The sequence below is a fragment of the Mauremys reevesii genome, linkage group 6 (assembly GCF_016161935.1).
Source record: "Mauremys reevesii isolate NIE-2019 linkage group 6, ASM1616193v1, whole genome shotgun sequence".
Classification (NCBI taxonomy): Eukaryota; Metazoa; Chordata; order Testudines; family Geoemydidae; genus Mauremys; species Mauremys reevesii.
The window spans coordinates 111100966-111121801 of NC_052628.1; the positions used below are offsets into that span (position 1 = coordinate 111100966).

General features: G+C 41.6%; 1 long non-coding RNA gene across 4 annotated transcripts in view; it reads right to left on the reverse strand.

Annotated features, from left to right (window-relative positions):
- Positions 1-20836, reverse strand: part of LOC120407467 — a 112638-nt gene that overhangs the window by 54427 nt on the left and 37375 nt on the right. The gene's annotated exons all lie outside the window — the stretch shown is intronic.

Sequence of the window (20836 nt, forward strand, 5' to 3'; positions counted from 1 at the left end):
AGAGACTGCTGTTAGTTCTGCATTGGAGAAAGGGAGATGGAGAGACCAGAAGGAAGAACAAGTTACAGGATAGGGGGAGAACAGAAGAAGTCATGGGATCAGGGGTGGAAAAGTGAGGAGGAAAAGCCAAGGGGGCACAGAAGGCTGTGGACAAAGGGAACATACAAAGATTCCTGGAGATGGTGGAGAGCATAGCAGGAGGCATGCCAAACATGAGGAATGTACCAGGAACAATGGAGGAGGCATAGCAGGAACCATCTGGTGGGAAGAAAACAGGGAAAGCCATTTCAGGGAGATGGGGAGCAGCATGTTTTCCTAGGGAACATTTTCAAATAAGCCTGGTGTCTGGGGGCTGCTGAAAGGCTGCATATACACTCTGGTGAATTTTAGGTTATTTGTTGCTGCTCTTTCCTCTCAATTTTCTTAGAATAAAGTAACCTACAATGTCCTGCATGCATACAGGACCCTCTAAATGCTAGGCATTTAGCAGACCCCAGGTGATTTGGAGACACGTTCCTGGCAAAAATTCTTTGCACATTAGCCCTCATGGATTCCCTGGGAAGTAGCTGCAAAACAAGCTGTGGGCCACCATTTTTATTACATTGGCATAACTCCACTCTCTTCAAGGGCAGTGTCCCTGACTTACACTGCTGTTACAGGAAAATCAGCGCCACTGGTTTTTACTGAAGGAAGTTTGCCCCCCTCATCGCCACCCCCAGCCCTCCATTAGTGAAGGCATATGTTCTACCAGTTGAAAGAAAAAGGATTCTTCAGCTTTATCTGTAAAGGAGCAGATTAGAGATCTAAAGACAGATTCCATGTAATTGTATCTGCAAATCGGTCTTGTTGAAGTATGGAATTAGAACCCAATATATCTCCCATCAAAGTCACTGCAAAACTTTCTGTGAAGGTCAATGAGAACTGGATTGGGTAGTTAGTAGAGGGGCTGTGCAGGAACCAGAAGCTCTGTTTTGTAGGAAATGCTGTGATTCTGATATTTGTTTTTGTCACAAATCAGAACAAAAACAAAGTTTTTCTAAGGCGCCTGGGAAAATAATAATTTCAGATCAATTAAAACATTTGTTTTGATTTTGATTGTTTTATGTTATATTACATTACAGTTTATATTTGCAGTGTTGTAGCTGTGTTGGATATGAGAGTGAAAAGATATGGGAGGTAATATTTTTTTTGGACCCACTTCTGTTGGTGAGGGAGACAAGCTTTTGAGCTACACAGACTTCTTCTTCAGGTCTAGGAAAGGTAATCTGTGTGTCATAGCTAAATACAAGGCAGAACAGATTGTTAAAACTAAGCCCTGGTCTACACTGGGTTGGGGGTGTTCAATCTAAGTTACGCAACTTCAGCTACGTGAATAACATAGCTGAAGTCGACGTACTTAGATCGACTTACCATCGTGTCTTCACTGCGGTGAGTCGACTGCTGCCGCTCCCCCATCAATGCCGCCTGCGCCTCTCACGGTGCAGGAGTACAGGAGTTGACGAGAGAGGGCTCGGGGGTTGATTTATCGCATCTAAACTAGATGAGATAAATCGAACTCTGCTAGAGCGATTGCTGCCCGCCGATCTGGCGGCTAGTGTAGACATACCCTAAGGAGTTAACACGTATTGCAAGAGATCATTGAAGATTTAATGGGCCCACTTCACCTTGAATGGTCTCCTGCAATGTGTATTAATGCTTAACAATCTGTTCCACCTTGTATTTAGCTGTGACACTGAGTATAATTTATAACATACCATAAAATAAAATAAATTTCTAAATTTAAAGTCAGAACATTTCATTCCAATAAGATGAAAGTGCTTAGATTTGATATTTCTTTATATTGAAATTTCATCAAAATCAACATGTTCCATGGAATGCTCCATTTTGATGAATCAACATTTTGCAACAGAAAAACGCTTTGTAGGAAAATTGTTGATCAGTTCCACTGTTTGGGGACTTCTGTATGTGTTGTTCCTTCATGGCTGATTTAGCTCCACAGTGCACACAGTAGAAAAGCTTCATTTTTTTAGAAAGGTAAGCTGATATATCTTGAACATACAGAGAGCCAAATCCTCATCTGATATAAATCGGCATAATTCCATTGAAGTCAACATAGCTACATGGACTTACCCCAGAAGAGGATCTGCCACACAGAGAAGAGCTGTTCAGTACATAAATGTCATTGTTAATTACTTTTCTGACCACAGAAGCAATCACCTGCCCTTTAAGAAATTGGTTAAAACAAAATACAAGCAGCAATGCTATGAAAGCCATCCCCCCAGACGTAAACAAGGAATATTAATCTTTTTTCTGTATGTCTAACAAACAGTGTGGCACCATATGTTAAAAAGCAAACCATGAATATGATTTTTATTTTTCCAACATTTGTGGAAATTCTAACGTTAAAAAAAAGGTTTTATTTTATTCTCTCTCGTTAAGTTATTCCTTCTCCCCATAAAAGAGCATGGAGAAACGGCTGTCTATATTCTCTACTGAAAATACTGAAAGTAAGAAAAAAAACTCAGCATCACTTTTTCAATTTCAGTCACTAATTTTAGTAAGTAAATCAGTTTGAGATTTTTTCAAAATGAGAAAATTGTAATTGGACATTCCCTAATATTAGAGCTGGTTGAAAATTTTCTGTCAAAACTGTTTTTCAGGAGAAAATTGTGCTTTCTACTGAACTAAATATCTGCTTTTTTTGCAGAAAATTTTGATATTTCACCCCACTCCCCCCAAAAAAACCAACAACAACAACCACCACACACTAAAGCTCAAAAAACATTTTTAACCCCAAAACAAACATTTTGATACATGGGAACTGTGGTTTGGATGCTCTATGCTTCCATTCTCCTCTGTTTGTTGGGCTTTCTGTCTGGACTACATTTTTCATGAAGCACCATGCCTAGGAATTCCTATGTTACAGCCCCTCACCTCACCAAGACAGGAGGAAAAGGTGCATAATGGGAGATGGCTAGCGAGCCAGGTATGTAGAAGAGAATGAGAGCATAAGGCAAAAGAACTACAACTCCCTTGAGGCATTGCAGAGCCATTTTGAATCAAAATATCTGCTTTTGGATAAAATATATATATATAAACTAAAATGTTAAAATTTTCCCAGGGAAAAAATATCTTCTGACCAATTCTACATAGCATATATGAAAAAAATGCATGTATAGGTGGCTCCAGGGCTTGTCTGAAAAGAAATATGCATTATACAACTCCCACAGATCCGAGCTGAGGCATAAAACACTGCTCGGTAGCTATCTACAAACGGTAGACTAGTATGAATGTAAGAGCAATGTCTGTGGTGTCCAGCCCCAATCATACTCCCAGAATTACCAGATCCTCTGTTCCTAAATGAAGAGTACACCAAAGCTTACGAGTTATGCACTGGATCACAGCTCCACTTAACACACAGCCCTTAGATTTGTTTATAGAGAAAACAAGCGTAAATTAATTTAACAAAGAACAGGGATTTACATGATAGCAAACAAATATTGGAAACAAAGGATTACATGTAAAATAAAATCATAACACACATGATAGAGCCTAAGCATAATTAACAAGATCCCCTCTTCTCTAATAATTCATTGCTTACCCAAAGTCCTCCTCACAGCGTTTTTCAACCAGGATGTCTGAGACCCTCCTGTCATAAGACCAAACCCACTGTCAGTTCGTCCCCCCAGATGGAGGATGCCAGGGCATCTCTCTGTACCCCTAGCTATATTAGACCAGTCATTTGTTCTTCACTGGTAAACAGCTTCCCCCCTCATCACTGTTCACCTCTTCCTGTTAATTTCTTCTCCTTAAATCCCCACAATCTCTTCAGCAGTGTTTGACTCTGTATACAAATATACTTGCATTGTTAGAGACACAATATATGCAGTGTTGTGGCCACTTCACCTTGACTGGTCCCTTGAAATGTGTTAACTTCTTATGCTAAACAATCTGTTGCACCTCGTATTTAGCTGTGACACTGAATGCATTTCCCAGAACTGACCAACAGCTCTGTGTAGCTCAGGAGCTTGTCTCTCTCTCACCAACAGAAGTTGATCCAATAAAAGGTATTACCTGACCCACAATACACAGCAGTCAGCCAGGGAAATAAGTGTCTCCCACCTTGTGTCTGGTGGAACCCATCTATTAACTCTGGGTGACCTGCCTTTAATGTCAAGGCTTTAAGAACATATTTTCCAAATTCTGCAATACATGGCTCCCTAATTTGTTCTCAGGCTCAGTATCAGCATAGAGTTCAAGGACCACTTTGCTCCCCTACATGAATAGAGGACAAATTTTTCCAGAAAGGAAAAATGAGGTCAGAAAGCATTGCAGACAAGCTGCCTCTTCTTGCCATTTCCTGGAGACTGAGAGTGAGAAGTGGATTTCCTCACAAATCTTTAGGTTCTTCATGATCAGCTAGCCATATCTCATCCTCCTCCATATCGCCACACACCCAAAGGCCAAGGGGGTAATGCAGCAAGTTGTGTGTGGCAGCAGTTCTTCTCTTGACATTTCCTTTCCATAGGAAAAAAATGTGGAAGGGAAATGTCAAAACTTAATTTGGCCATACCCTCAGGACTCTATTTCTGCAGCAAGTCTGTTGTTCACAGGAAAAGAGAGAAATGCAGTATTTGGTGCTATATAGTAGCTCACATTTCATCCTCCCTTAGGATATTTTATTCAGTCCATTAAACATTTCCAGTTTTTTTCTGGGCCACTGCAGCAACAAAAAGCCGTCTATTACATCACTTCCTTCCTCTTGTGGACTTAACTATTACCTCTCTCGAGAAACCGTTCAGCAGTAAACTACCACACATACTAGAAAATGAGGTGGAGAAAACATTCTCAATTACTTAAAACTGATAGACTTGAAAGGCCACCCACAGTTAGGGCTACAGTGGAATTCTTTTATAAGAAGGATCAATTTTGGCAACCCCAATCTAAGTGACCACTACATACATATCTACAGATCACTGAAATTCTTAAATCATGCATACAGAGAGAACTTCTGTCATGCAGGGGCAGCCTGAGTTCTACTATCCATTTTAATGCCATTGCAAAACGATCTGGTCAATCTTATTACTGGCTCTAAATAGCACTCCTTACAAGACAGAGCAACAGCAGACAAGATGCATTCAGAGAGGTGTGAAATGCTCATCTATAAAGTTTCTGTACGGTTAACGTGTGTATTTTTGTCTTGTAAAAAGAACCATGTGCACTTACTGCAATGTATAAATATTAATTACTTGCAGACAGTAAGGCATCAAGCTAAGAACAATTTCAGGGTCCTGCATTAAGGAGGCACCCTAGTTGAAGCCATGTTCAGGTTTTCCCCTTTAAAGTAGGAAGTAGATACACTATTCTACATTATTAAACATACATTATTCTTAAACGTAGTCTTTCAAGCCAAAGGACAAGCATTAATTTTCATAATTTTTAATATCTTGTTGGTAGAGTTCTAAAAGAAGATATTGTGGCAGAGCTCTGACCTTGCCCCCGTGGGTCCTGCGCTTCTAGGCGGTTTATGCTGCCTCAGTGGCTCACTGTGACCCTCCACGTAGCCCTCCTCTTTCTAGGGCCAGGGTTACAGTCTACTGAGCCCTTTTCATCATAGGCCAGCAAGGAGGTTGGTGAGAGAACTCCCACAGTCTCTGTTGTCCCTGGGAGCTTATTTCAGAAAGGTTTAGCCTCCTGTCCTGACAGGGGCCTGACTTCCCCTCCAAGGAGATGTTCCTGTAGTGGTGGGTTGGGGGGAACCTGGGCCCGCCCTCTACTCCGGGTTCCAGCCCAGGGACCCTAATGGTAGCAGCTGTTGGCAGCCAACCTTTCACTGCCAGAGTTGCTACATTTCCCTGGACCACTTCCCCACAGCTCTCCTGCTTCTCCCTTCTTCACCCTTACCTTAGGGCTCCCTTAACGATAGTTTGAGGGTGTCTTCATTAACCAGCCCTTCAGCCGCACTTCCTCTCCCCTGGCTCTCCTCTGCCTGACTGGAGTGAGCCCTTTTTATAGTATCAGCGGGGGCCTTAGTTAGAGTCAGGTGGTCACATTAGCTTAATGGCTTCACCTGACTCTTTGCAGCTTAATTAGAGTCAGGTATTCTCATTAGCTTGGAGCAGCCCCTGCTCTGGTCAGTCAGGGAACAGAAAACTGTTAATCCAGGGGCCAGTATATCTGCCTTCTGCTGTACCCAACTGGTCTGGGTCTATCACAATATATATATTGCGTGTGCACAACTTGGCCATAATTTGCATATAATCACCCACTTATTCCAGCCTAGGTTGTTCCTTTGGACATGAGGAAGGGTTACTCAATACCTAATGCATACGACAGGCTTCCCTTTAGCTAGGAATACCTATGTTTAAAAGTGAATCATACTTGAAACACTAGAGAAAATAATAGGAGTTTTAAAGAGCAATAAAGTAAAGATGTTGTGACCCTAAACAGAGTTTGCAAAACAATCTCACTCCAGAACTCATCAATCCCTAACTGTACATTAAAATCTTATCTTGTAGTAAACAGTATTGTAGTATAAAGTACTAAGTTGGATAACACTGTGCAGGGGAGTGTTGGGGCTTCCATTGTGAATATAGGAACTATTTGTGGTCAGCTATATATTCGGCAACAGAGTACTGATGTTTGTTCTTGTGACATACAGTATGTTGCTATTAAACCTTAATCAGCATCTTCACATCTTGGTATGTAGTAATGATGCGACTGGTGGGAATAAAGCCCATTCCAGTGTACCAATATATATTGATAAAAAAGACTTTAATAAAAGAAAACAATAGGCTTGATCAGGGCCATCCTGAGGATTTATGACGCCCTACACAGTATTATTAAACTGGTGCCTTTATGCTCCACTGAAGGCGGTCCCCAGCCGGCACCACTGACCCCACCAGTGGACCCCCAGAAACTCCCTCCCCCCCCCCATTGCTGACACGCACCAAGCTTCGTACGCAGTAGATGGTGCAGCAGTGGCTCAAAGCAGGCTTCATGCTGTCACATGGGGGCTGCATCTTGCCAGAGCCCACAGCCCTCCTGCAGCCCCTGGCCCCTCCTGGCTCACCACAAGCATTTTGACAGGAAGTACCAAGCAGTAATAACAACAACAACAACACCACCACCACAAGTGTGAGTGTGTGTGTGTATGAGAGAGAGACACACACAATCTGAATTGGGGGACTGTGACTCGTGAGAGGCAGAGTGTATGTGGGTGTGAGAGAGACTGTGTGTGTTAGGGAAGTGTGAGAGAGACAGTGAGCGCACTGTCACTTTATGTCCCCTCTCCTTCACTCCCCACCGCTGACTCCTGTGGAAGTTTTGCTCCTCCTGTCCTGGCCCCTGAAGGAGCCTGAGTGGCGCAGGCAGGCAGGGTCCAGTGACGGGCTCCCCGGGGATGGGGTGGCAGAGCTGGAGGCTGGAGCCTGAGGGAGGGGGCTGGGTTGTGGGCGAGGAGAAGCCCACTGGCCCAGCATGGGGGAGGGCCCAGAGAAGAGAGGATTCCAGCCACGGCCAGTGAGGGGAATGGTGCCCCAAATTTTCCGGTGCCCCACGCAGCAGCACATGCTGTGTATGCCTAGGGATGGCCCTGGGCTTGATTCTCCACAGCCTTGCACATTGTGCAATCATTTACAGTTCTGTAAACTGAGAGCAAAGTGAGTGTAAAACACTCTCAAATCAGAATGGGGGTGTTCAATATGCACTTTGCATAGCTGCAAACGAAGGTGCAAAGCTGTGGAGAATCAGGACCAGTCAGGCCAAAAAGATTCTAAGATAACAGTACAATTAGTCTGCATTTGTGATTTCCTTCAACTTTGTTTCAGCTGCACGTTTGGAGTGGTAATTACTGAAGAGCTGCATGGCTCATAACAACCCTCCCATGAATTGTCTTGCCTTTCAAATGTAATGCAACTTATAACCCTGGGTTTTTTTGTTTTTGAGGGGGGCGGGGCACACCAAAAAACAAGCAATTACTGCTATTGTTCACATTTGACTGAGGCTGAAATAAGAGGGAAAAAATGAAAAGAGAATGATTTGCTATATATTTTTTTTTCAAAAATCAGGTATTGCACTGATTAAGAGATAAATAGCAAAATAATTTTCAAATCATAGCAAAGGGAAATCCATACGGTGCATATAATCAGTAACAATGATATTCCTCGTGCTGCTTTTGTTCAAATTAGGCCTCAGTTCAGAAGAGTATCCCTCTTGAGGAGTTCACTTATATACATGCCTAAAGTTAAGAATGTGCTTCAATTGTGTTCTGAATAGGAATGTACTGAAGCACATACGTAAGTGATTTCCTGTATCAGAACCTTACAATATATTCCTCTCAGGGCAGAGACCTGAGGCCATGCTCTCCTCTCATGTATACTAAATGGAGTAAATCCTGAGAGGGGCTACTCTGGATTTACTCCAGGGTAACAGGCACAAAATTTGACCCCTGCTCTTGTTACAGTCTTTAAAGCACTAGGGGTACTTATGGCAAGAAATAACAGTGTATTCAGTGCTAGTAGCAGTATTACCCTTATGTATTGTTTAGTTTGTGGCAGTTATTAAGATGCGCTAGTTCAGGGGTCCCCAAACTGTGGGTCACACCTAGGATTGCCAACTTTCTAATGGCAGAAAATTGAACACCCTGGCCCTGCTCCTTCTCTGAGGCCCCACCTCCACTCTCTCCCTGTCCCCCTCCCCTCACTTGCTCACTCACCTCCCCCCGTCCGCTCACTCACTTTCACTGGGCTCAGGCATGGGGTTGGGGTGTGGGCTCTGAGGTGGGATGGGGGGTGAGGGGCTTTGGGGTGCAGGAGCAGGCTCCGGGCTGGGGCAGGGGGTTGGGATGCGGGAAGGGGTTCCTGGTGTGGGCCCAGGGCGGCTCTGACCCTAGATAACTCCCAGGAAGTGGAAACATGTCCCTCTAGCTCCTAGGTGGAGGGGTGGCCACGGGGGCTCCGCACGCTGCCTCCACCCACAGGCACCGACCCTAAGGTAATAATTGGAGATATACCGATCTCCTAGAACTGGAAGGGACCTTGAAAGGTCATCGAGTCCAGCCCCCTGCCTTCACTAGCAGGACCAATTTTTGCCCCAGATCCCTAAGTGGCCTTCTCACGGATTGAACTCACAACCCTGGGTTTAGCAGGCCAATGCTCAAACCACTGAGCTATCCCTCCCCCCTGCAGTTCCCAGTAGCCAATGAGCCACAGCTCTGGCCCCGCCTGTGCCCTCCACCTCCTGTGGGCCATGTGAGTGAGGGGTGCAACCAAAAAAGTTAACATGTTTACCATCTACCAGCTCTCTCTTTCTGGCACTCTGCTTTTCTGCTAAGAAGGTACAGTGTAAGGGGAGAATTCTCCTTTACAGATCACCTATAAAATCTGAAATGGACATATACACCGACCACCAAACCTCTCCAGCATACCCCCACAGCACCTTCACCAACGTAATGTATCACTCATCCAGCTAAGAGTAAGATGCATAGTAACGTCAGTAGTTCTCATCAATTCCTGTTAACAACACTGTACATTACAGCAATTGATATACCAAATAAGCAGTACTTTCTCAGGCTCTCCCTAGCCAGCTCCTGCACAGGGGAGGCACAGTCCAGCTCTCCTTTGTCCCTTCACCAGTCCTAATCTGGCCCAAAGCACAAGACAAAGGAGAATCAGGCCTAGGATCTCTGTAAACTGGGATAACATTTTGTTAATTTAAGGCAGTGAATTATGTAGGAATATAAAAGTCTAGTGTATTGCAGTAACAGATCAAATGGGAATTGTCCATGATATATATTTAGGGGAAATGAGCTAAAAAGGAGAGAAATCTGATTTGAGAAAGGTGTATCAACTCTGATGACTGACAGGTTAAGTTAGCAACGTAGTCTAATGGCCTGATTGTTTCTGGCTCTTGAGAGTGTGTGCAGGCAGGGGCACAAGAAATCTTTCCCTTTGTGTTGCATGCTGCACAAGCCCCAGAGATATTTGCCATCCTTATGACTATTTGCCACAAGGTCCAAGATTACCCCACGGGGGAGGGGGGGAAGAGGGATGGGCGGAGCAGAACTATGGCACTAGGAAGTTCAGTGAGGAATTGAATCTTCTGAATGGACAATCTTTCCTTAACTTCTCCCTCAGACACTGCAGCTCCTACTCAGGGTTGTAATGTAATGGCACTATCTATAGTTAAGGGAGTCTTTCCTTTGCCTTCAAAGGACTATATTATGAAAGCTGTAAAATAGTATTATTGCTACAATTCTCCCATGTAACCAAATGTAGATAACAGTTTTGCAAGATCTTCTAGGGAAGGAGATCATGGCTAACATCTTTTATTTTCTGTCTGATTTATTTGTCATTGCTTAACTGCATTAGAAGTCTTTTGTGTGCACGTGTGTGAAAATTCAAAGTGCCTTTCAGGATTAATGGTTATGGTTAATTTACTTGTTTCTGACCTTTTGAACTGTCTAGCTCAAAAGTTTGTCTCTTTCACCAGTAGAATTCAGCCTCTCTAATACGTTGGGACCAACATGGCTACAAAGAGCACTGCAAACAACATGTGTGAAGAGAGCATTATTAGGCCTGTCCTGTAGTGTGAAGCAGGTAAAATGTGGTGTGAGTGACATCTTGGCTACTCATTGTGGGTTAGGAAGTAGACTGGAAGCTCTGCTCCTATGAGATGCTACTGGGAAACCCGAGGGTGCACAGAGTGAAACAGCCATAAGGGAACAGGTACCACCACTGAAAGAAATAATATTTTGGACATATCATCGCAAAAGAAGCTGCAAAGAAATAAAGGTTTGAAATATTTAAAATCCTTCTTAATTGTGTACACAGACATTTACTTTCAAATTCCATATTCTTCTCAGTTTCAGTGCTCAGTAATATATTTTAAAAAGGCTCCACGGACTGTCTCATTCTAAAAAGCTCACCTTCGGCATACAGAACTTGGCATAACCAAAACAGGGCACAAAACCTTTTTATAATACCAGAAAAGAGAAAAACAGTAGAGTCCTTATACATTATTAATTAAAACTTTGCAAAGGTTTGTTTTCATTTCAGTTCCCAGCCTGAAAGCTCCTCAGTGTCACCTGAAGAAAGCCTTGCTCTGGCAAGTAAAATGCACCAGCCAATGAAATATAGGCATGTAGCATATGCATATTGTGATGAGTTGGACCCCCCCCCCCTTCTAGGGTGCCACCTGATGTATTGGGGTTTCACTGAGCCTGCCTTCTCCACCAGCCTGGGCTCCCTTAAAGTTTTTTACTGAGCTAGGCTCTCTGGCCTCCTCCAGCACACACACAGGAAAGTACACACCCAGCTGTAGAATGACACAGAGTTTGCATGGGAAGACTCAGCTAGGAAACTGCCCAGCACTCAAGTGCACACCCCCTCTGGTGATTAAACCCAAAATTGTATTGTCTTGCACTGCACAGAAAGCTGGACAGCGTTAGCTCATTAAATTCGCTCCCTCCCTCAATGTGGTGGAAGATATGCACAGCTTTCTGCACCCCCAGTTATGAATGGCATAAACTGGGTTTTAGGAAACAAAAAAGGCTTATTAATGACAAAGGATAAATTTTGAGTGATTATAAGGGATAGCAAGCAGATCAAAGCAGATTATTGAGCAAATAAAACAAAACACACAAACTAAGCTTAATACACTAAATTAACTGGTTAATAATAGCAAATTCTCACCCTAAATGTTGTTTCAAGCAGGTTGCAGAGTTTCTTGAAGGTAAACTGCACTGATTGCAGCTTAAATCTCCAGGTATTCCTTTCACAGGCTAGACTTTTCTCATCTAGGCTCAGCTCCTGCCCACCTCCCACCACCCTAAGCTTAGTTCCTTTGTTTCTTCAGGTGTTTTAAGCAGTCTTCCTTCTTGAGTGGGGAGACAGTGGAGAACAACCTTGATTACCTCATTTTCCTGCCTTAAATAGAATTTATATATGGTGGGAAGCTTTTGTCTCTCAGTGTGATTCCCCTCTCTCCCCAGTGGAAAAATACCAGAAGTCCAATATGGAATCCAGTGTCAGGTGACATGATCACGTGGCCCGGAAGTGTCAAAGCAGCATCCCAGGAAGTTTCTCAGGAAGGTGGGAGATTAGCATCTTCAGAGTTCTATTGTTTTCCCAAATGGCCTATCCAGGCTGATTGCCTACTGTCTGCTGGGTGTTCCCCAAGTGTAAACACAGTTGCAATTGTTACATAGTCAATGCGCCTGACAAAGTGGGTATTCACCCACGAAAGCTTATGCTCCAATACTTCTGTTAGTCTGTAAGGTGCCACAGGACTCTGTCACTTCTTACAGATCTAGATTAACATGGCTACTCCTCTGATACTTGACTGTTGCAATTGCTACATAGTCAATATTCCTAACTTCAGATACAGAAATGATACATGCATACAAATAGGATAATCATATTCAATAAATCATAACCTTTCCAATGATACCTCACATGACCCATCTTGCATAAAACATATCTTAGTTATGTCATATTCATATCATAAGCATATCTCTATGAAGCATATGTGGTGTAGTGTCACTCACACATATCTCCTGCTTCCTATTATAATAAGAAGGATTTTCAAAAAGCCAAAGCCTATGGTGTTGTTTTAGCAACATATCCTGCCCTGAGGTATGAGAACTCAGTTCATAATGAGTTTTATGGAAGAGCTGAGGGTAGAATTTAGTTTTTAGGTTTTTATTTCTTTAATAATCTCTCTCGTCTGAAACTTTAAAAAAATCTGCATGTCAGGGTCATCCTTTGTACATGTCTCTAGCCATTACTCAGCTACCAAGCTGGTGCTACTCAAAGTTTTGTGGATAATGAGGCTTAGAAAGAACTCTCAACTATTAATTGGATAGCAAATGTCTAGCTTTCCGCCCAAACCTATGAACCTACTCTACCTCTCTGTATTCCTGTAAAAAGCTTACAATGCCTTCAGAGAAGAGTAAAACTGTTGCCATTTTTCTTTGGCAAGCCAACGAAAAACAAAATAGCAACAGTCCTAATTCAGTAACAAGTCTTAGTATTACTCTTGCTTCAAAGAACTACTAACAATGTCCAGATTGGCAGGGGCGTTCTCTAGCCACTTTCATCCAACTCAAAGCTGCAGGTTCACAAACAAGAGCTGCTCATGCTGCAACAATAAATATGGAAGTAACAATAAAGCTTCATCCACCTGTCCTTTGCATATGTTATTTGAAGCTGAGCTCTTAAAGAATTCCATCTTAAGAATGGAAAACAGGTTTTGTGCCCCTCATGAGAACAAGACTGCCTATAGCTTATCAACTGGCTATGACCGTGGCTTTCAAATGAACAGTGGCCTAATAAAAAAGCCTAGGGCTGAGATTTTGAAAGCATTCTAGAGGATTTAATATTCACTTTTAATGGAAGTTATTTGTCTAAATCCCCTAGATTGCTTTGAAAATCTGTTTAAAATCAGCATTGTGTTCTTAAATGTGAACCAAATTAAACAGAATCACAATTGTGCAAAAAAGTAATACTCATACCTATTTGGTATATTTGATTTAGAAAAGGAAGGATTTAGGGAAGTCATGCAAGGCAAACAAATATTTACTTTATTAATCTGGAAAGATAAGGGGAGAAATGAGCTTGTGCCCACTAAAACAGATGTTTAAAATATACATGATGTCTAAATTACCTAATTTCTGGCAGTAATTTTGTAATAATTTCACAAAAAATATGGGAAGTACTTTAAAAAAAATCATATAACTCACAGTTAACTAATGTTTTGTATTCACCGAGGAATGAGAGATGAGCTGTTCTAATAAGCCTGTAAAATACAACCAAGCATCTGTAAACCCACTAAAATATCCCCATAAAGAAAATCTACCATCTCTTAGGAACCATATAAAACTTTAGACAATGTCTCTTTCCAGAAAAAAGTCATGAAACACTTTTTGCAAAATAGTTAATTTAGTCAAAAACACAGGTATCTACAGTTTTCATGGAAAATTTTCTAGCAGCCCCAGTCAAGAACTTAACAATTTCCTGCTTCCTACCCAAACACACAACATGCTGAATGTTTTGCTGATTCACATATGTGAACATTAATTATTTTTTGTTGTTGAAGCTGTAATTACGGTTTTGCATTATATTGTGAGGCAGCTAACTGATGTGTGGTATGTTTCCTTATCTGCTGCAAGCAGGTGGGATTTCCCTGTGAACATGGTTTCAGAGTAGCAGCCGTGTTGGTCTGTATCCGCAAAAAAACCAGGAGTACTTGTGGCACCTTAAAGACTAACAAATTTATTTAAGCATGAGCTTTCATGAGCTACAGCTCACTTCTTCGGATGCATAGAATGGAACACACAGACAGGGGATATTTATACATACAGAGAACATGAAAAGGTGGAAGTATGTGAAGGTGAACATGTGGACCCTGTCACTGTCAGTGGAAATCTGATGTGTGGGCTTTTAGCTAAGGTTTAAATGGGGCTCATAATTTGGCATGTCCTTACATTTTAGTGTTTACATGGGTTGGGTGTGGGGATGGCTCACTTAATCCACCATAATCCCTTTTAAATAAGTTTTTGTTTGTGGAATTACTACTTAATTCATCTAACTATGTGACTTGAGTGATTACAGTGTAAACACAATGGAATTAATGAAAGTAATTGCTAAAAATACACGCATAATGTATGAACCCAAGGGATAATCATAATAAAATAGTTCCATAGAGTAGTGAACTTTCTGGTTATATGAAGAACTGGTATTTAGTTATTAAAAATGCATATTCAAAATGCATAATCACATAGTGTAATTACACTTCCACTGTATTATAAAGTGCCACCAAAGTTTTCATGCCAAGTATCACGTGTTCACCAGAGCACAACAGTAGCAACCACATGTATACATTGTATGTTAGATGCCAATTATATTCAGCCCCTTTTCCATGTGGTTTGCATGAGCCACTGGAATGGGCAGAAGATTGGGGACTTTGGAATCTTGGGTCTTGGCTCTGCCATTAACTCACTCCATGACATGGGGCAAGTTATTCTACATAGCTGTGCCTCAGTTTCCCCATATGTATAATGGAATTAATAAGTATTAATAGTGCTTTCAAATGTATGATTTTTAAAAGTGTTCCGTGAGGTTGATCAAAATTTTTAATAGCAAAATGATTTTTTCTCCAATGGTTCATAGAAATTTCAAATTTAAGCAAAAAAAATCATCAAAACGTTCCTGAATTTTATCTGTTTTTCCCCCCCCAACAGCTGTAGACTTATGTACATTTAAATTATTGGTATTATATAACCCTTCTGCCAGGTGGAGCCCGCAGCAACCAGGGCTAGGTTCAGTAATAGTGGTTCCTTTACAACAGTAGGACACAGAACTGGCTCAAGCCCCGACCCAGTAACCTGGGAAAATTACACACCACCCCTGGGCACTTCTGAGAAGCAATACTTTAAGAACATAAGAACAGGCATACTGGGTCAGACCAAAGGTCCATTCAGCCCAGTATCCTGTCTGCTGACAGTGGCCAATGCTAGATGCCCCAGAGGGAGTGAACCTAACAGGTAATGATCAAGTGATTTCTCTCCTGACATTCATCTCCACTCTCTGACAAACACAGGCTAGGGACACCATTCTTACCCATCCTGGCTAATAGCTATTAATGGACTTAACTTCCATGGATTTATCTAGTTCTCTTTTAAACCCTGTTATAGTCCTAGACTTCACTGCCTCCTCAGGCAAGGAGTTCCACAGGTTGACTGTGTGCTGTGTGAAGAAGAACTTCCTTTTATTTGTTTTAAACCTGCTGCCCATTAAATTCATTTAGTGGCCCCTAATTCTTATATTATGGGAACAAGTAAATAACTTTTCCTTATTCACTTTCTCCACACCACTCATGATTTTATAGACCTCTAGCATATCCCCACTTAGTCTCCTCTTTTCCAAGCTGAAAAGTCCTAGACTCTTTAATCTCTCCTCATATGGGACCTGTTCCAAACCCCTAATCATTTTAGTTGCCCTTCTCTGAACCTTTTCTAATGCCAGTATATCTTTTTTGAGATGAGGAGACCACATCTATATGCAGTATTCAAGATACGGGCGTACCATAGATTTATATAAGGGCAATACGATATTCTCCGTCTTATTCTCTATCACTTTTTTAATGATTCCTAACATCCTCTTTGCTTTTCTGACTGTTGCTGCACACTGTGTGGACGTCTTCAGAGTGGGTGGGGAAGTGCCTTCTGCCTCATGTTCTTGAGTTCCACAACCAAAAGTTCATTTTCTGTGCCTCTCTTTGCTCCCTCACCATATCCCACTCACAGTGATTGTCCTTGATCAGTGAGGACACAGGGTTCAGAGGTACAGCTGTGTCAGGTCACTTCCCACCTAGGGAAGAAGGCACCTTACTTGTTCTGCCATCTAAGCACTTTCTCTGGCTGGCTGTCCCACCAGCCACAGTTCCTCTTCACTGGCTGCCTTGCCAGCCGCTCATTCTGCTCCTCTTGCCGCCTCACCAGCCACCATTCCACTCGCCAGTCACCTTCTGCCACCTGCTTCTCTGCTGTGACCTCTGCATTTAGTCTCTTGAGGTTTCACCCAGCTCTCAGTGATTTTCCACTCTTCGGCTGGGCAGAAATGCTGTCCCCCCACAAGTGATTGTCTGCTCTTTTGGGCACTTAAAATAACAAAAAAGACTTCTAGTGGATCCTATTTAGATCTATCTTTGAACAGTGGGGAGGAACAGGTTAAACCAGACCGGGGATCCTTAGGGAGGGTCCACTTCTCCTGGCTGGGACACCTGACCCCACCGCTCTGACTTTCACAGGGTCTAATATTCGAGCCCTTGGCTTCACGAGGTCCTTTCAGCTGAGGGCGACCCCCTCATTTGGGCTAGGTTAAGCACAGTTCTGCTCCCCTGTATTCATACAATAAAGACAACATTTATAACATTTCACTACCCCTGTATTCAGTACTAAAAAGTGATTTGTAACCCAACACCTGCCAAAATTGATCACTTTGAACAACACTGCTCTATCTGCTGGATATCTAGGCAGAGTAGGTGTGTTCATGTAAATACCGTTTGCTCCTGAAGTCTCTCCCCGTCTCAGTTAGAAGTTGGGAGAACTCATTCAGACCATGCTTACAATTATTAATTTAAAAGTAGAAAATATTCTACAAAACATAACACAGATGAGAACAAACAAAATCATGTTTACAAATAATTTGAAAGGATTAAAACAAACCAATAAAACTATTTATTTTTTCCCTATTGTGCTACTATTTGAAATAAGAGAAATGGTTCAGATTCATTTTCAGGTCAACACTTTAGGTGGCATGAGCAATTTCTACATTCATTGTATTATTAAGGAAGAACATTTATCATCATACCACTGGAATATTTGATATTAAAAAATAAGTGTATGCTGCAATTTGCACGTTATTTAATTTTATGGGGGGGGTATAGTTTAGATTTTACACTTTTTCATAGTAACTGAGAAGATTGATCGTTCTCTAATTATTTTATTTCTGTGATGGGTTCCAGACATAATGACCTAAATTCAGCCTTTGTCTCACTTTGTTTGGAACAATATGTGTTTCAATGAAATTGGATTTATTAGCATAATAAATCATAGACGTGATCAATGAAAGAATATCCTATCTGTTAAGCAATTGTTTGTTTTGCTTTTTAAAGGAAGTGGCAGGATGCAAAAAATCCCTTTAATCTTGATTCTGTGCTAACAAAAGACTTGCCGAGCAAGATATTTGCTGCTACGTGTACAAAGCTGCTAATGGTTAAGCTTCGGTACATCTTCAGATTACTTCCTACTCTGGGTGATAATATATCAATGTCTCTTTAACACTGTGCCATACTTAAGTATATGGACATTTGATTGCTCCCCATTACAAGAGGTACAGTACATTTTGTTTTTGCACTTAGAGCCTTAAATGATCCCCCTTTCTTTTCTGCATGCACTGGGAGGAAGTCAACACATTTAAGTAAATGCTTTCATTACAAGGGGAGTTGGCAGAAGGGGCTGAGAAAGGAGATTTAATAATTTAGATGTTGAGAAGAGAAACCCATGTTTGACCAGTGTATTATTCCAGAAGATGAAAGAGATCCATGTTTGTTAGTGGAAAAATGTATGTTTTGGGGATGAAGCTTTGGCCAGAATGCTGAGGTACAGGTCAAATTATTAGCTTTTGGCCAGTACAGAATAAAGTAAGGTCTTGATCATGTAAAACATTTAACTTTGGACACATGTGCAATCAATGAGACTACATGTCTGCACAACATTAAGCACACGTGTAACTGTTTGCAGGATCAGTGCCTACATATCTTAAAAAAAAGACTGGGAAAAATAAGTAGGAAACCATGCAATGTAATAGTCCTCAAGAAAGAAAGTGGAGCAGCCAATGCCGATAAACTAAATTACAAAGAATAGTCAACTTCTTTTCAGGAAGGACAGTAACAGTCTTAGAGGTAATTAATTTTTACCATGGTGAAAAGGTCCTATAACAGGTAATTGTTATGAAGCAAATAGGGTTCTATAGAGATTTAATAGATTTTTATAGAAATTATTCCCTATTAAATTATCTGTCTTTTCAGAGCAATGTCCCTTCTATTTTTTATTTTTGTTTTTAAACCACCTATAGAACTACTGTTGCTGCACTGCTGAGCTATGATAGAAGTTAGTGCCTTGCAGGTCAACTTTTGATTGGAGGAGAAATCAGCAGTGTAGAATGTGGGTATACTGTGGCAACTTGTTTTATTTACACACCTACAGCAGCACTGGAACAAGGGTGGTTATAAAGACCACATAGGCAAGCTCAGCCTAAATGTCAGTGACTAGTTCCAGGGAGCAACCCTGTCTCAAGAACTGACTTCAGTTAGAGAATAAGAATGAGAGCAAACTCACTCAGTTGCTTACCACAGCTCCCCTAAAGAAAAAATCACCACCACACAACATATCTTCCAAGACTTGCTCACACAGTTTTAAATATCTGGAAAGGTTTTATAATTTAATAAATAATTACAACGGCATTTGCATTGCTTCCTCTCTCTGCTTTTTTTGTACAGCAAAGGGATGCCTCCCAGATCCTTTACTGGAGATCAACAGCTCCAACTCCTTTCCAGTCCCCCCGGCCCTATTATAAGGAAAGTGAGCTGATCTTTCCCTCCCAGCATGCCTTACTGCAGTCATCAGTTCTCCCCTTCCAGAGTACTTTGGTATTGAGCAGAGACCAGGAGAAGGGCCATGCTGGATTTCTCACCTGCTTTAAAGAGCTTATACACCTTGCTCTAGTATACAATTCATCATCAATCATCATCATCATCTTAATTACATTTTTATTTATAGTGTACTGATGCCCAAAGTACTTATGGCAATTAACAACACATGACAGGAAATATAATCCAAAGCCATCAGAACCAAACAAACCACTCTGCATGGCAGAAAAACAATAAGACCGATTTTCTAACTACAGCAGTGGTGCAAAGGAGCTATTATCTAGCTGCAGATGCTCAGCAGAGAATTCCCTTGGCCTAGGGGAACTCCATGCTGAGCATCTGCACCACAACTTGGCCCTATGCCTCTGCATTTACTGTCCCACACTGTGCCTCTCCCAACATACAGGGTATGCCCAGGGCATTAGCCCTAGAATTAGTAAAAAAAAAAAAAAAAAAAAAAAAGTTGAAATCCTGGCATATTCAGGTTAAACTGTACACTCAGATATTTCACCAAAAATAATGTTGTCAGTTGTTTTCTATGAATGTTTTCTACAACAAACAAACAAAAACCAAAAAGCCCTTCAATGTTTCACACAGGGCTAATGGTGATCACACTAATCTGGTGCTACTGGAATGATAGCTCCATTAAAATAGAGCAAGAAATAATGTAATGCATTTCTGGCAGCAAAACCCTACAGCCTTGAGAACAGGTTCCAAAACACTGATTTTTTTCTAAATGTATTTTTTATTGAACCTGGCCCTCTAATTGAAATTCTGAACAGATTCTCAGATAATTAACTTCAAAAATAGAGACATATATACTCTCCCTGGTTCCATGTTCTAAGGCCCTGATCCTATCAAAATTCCCTTTGGCTTCACTGAGTGCAGGATCAGGTCCCTAAGTGAGAGAAGTAATTTCTTCTGAGTAAGACTTGCTTTTGAACATCTTTATTAACATCACTTCTAAATGTAACTGGCTTACAGTTAAGAGAGACTTGATGATATGTTTCTTGTGCCAGCTAATGGGGAAAGCAGGCCCTTTGCACTTGCAGGAGGAATTAATGGGTCCAGTTTGTCTTCAAGCAAACATTTCTTATGGTTTGTCTTGTATAGGATTTTATTTAGTGGGTAGAACACTTGGGGTATGTCTACATTGAAATATAAGCCCAGAATTAGTAGAACTCAAATTAGCAGATCCTGGATTTGTAAACCTAGGATCTGAGCATCTACACTCATTGTAACCCCAGGTTAGGAATCATTGAACCCTGGGTCCCAACCTGGGGCTCCAGTGTGTAGTCTGCATTATGAAGACCTGAGTCCGACCACCCATATCCCAGACATCCTAGTGCCCTCCCAAAATAGGGCTGTTCCAGCTCTTTGTTCACAATGCAGTGTGGGAAAACTTGGCAGTCCGCCAAACTTGACTGTCCAGAGGACAAAAAGTCAGACTGTGGGATAATTTTGGTGGACTCCCAGAGCACAAGACCCATGGGTCTGTGTCTACATTGCAAAGCAACAGATCTTCAACCCTGGGTCCTGGGACCCTGAGTCTGAGCCTGGGTTAGTGCAATGTATGTATGTAGATAGCAGGTGGGTTGGGTTTGAGTCTGAGTTCAAACCTTGG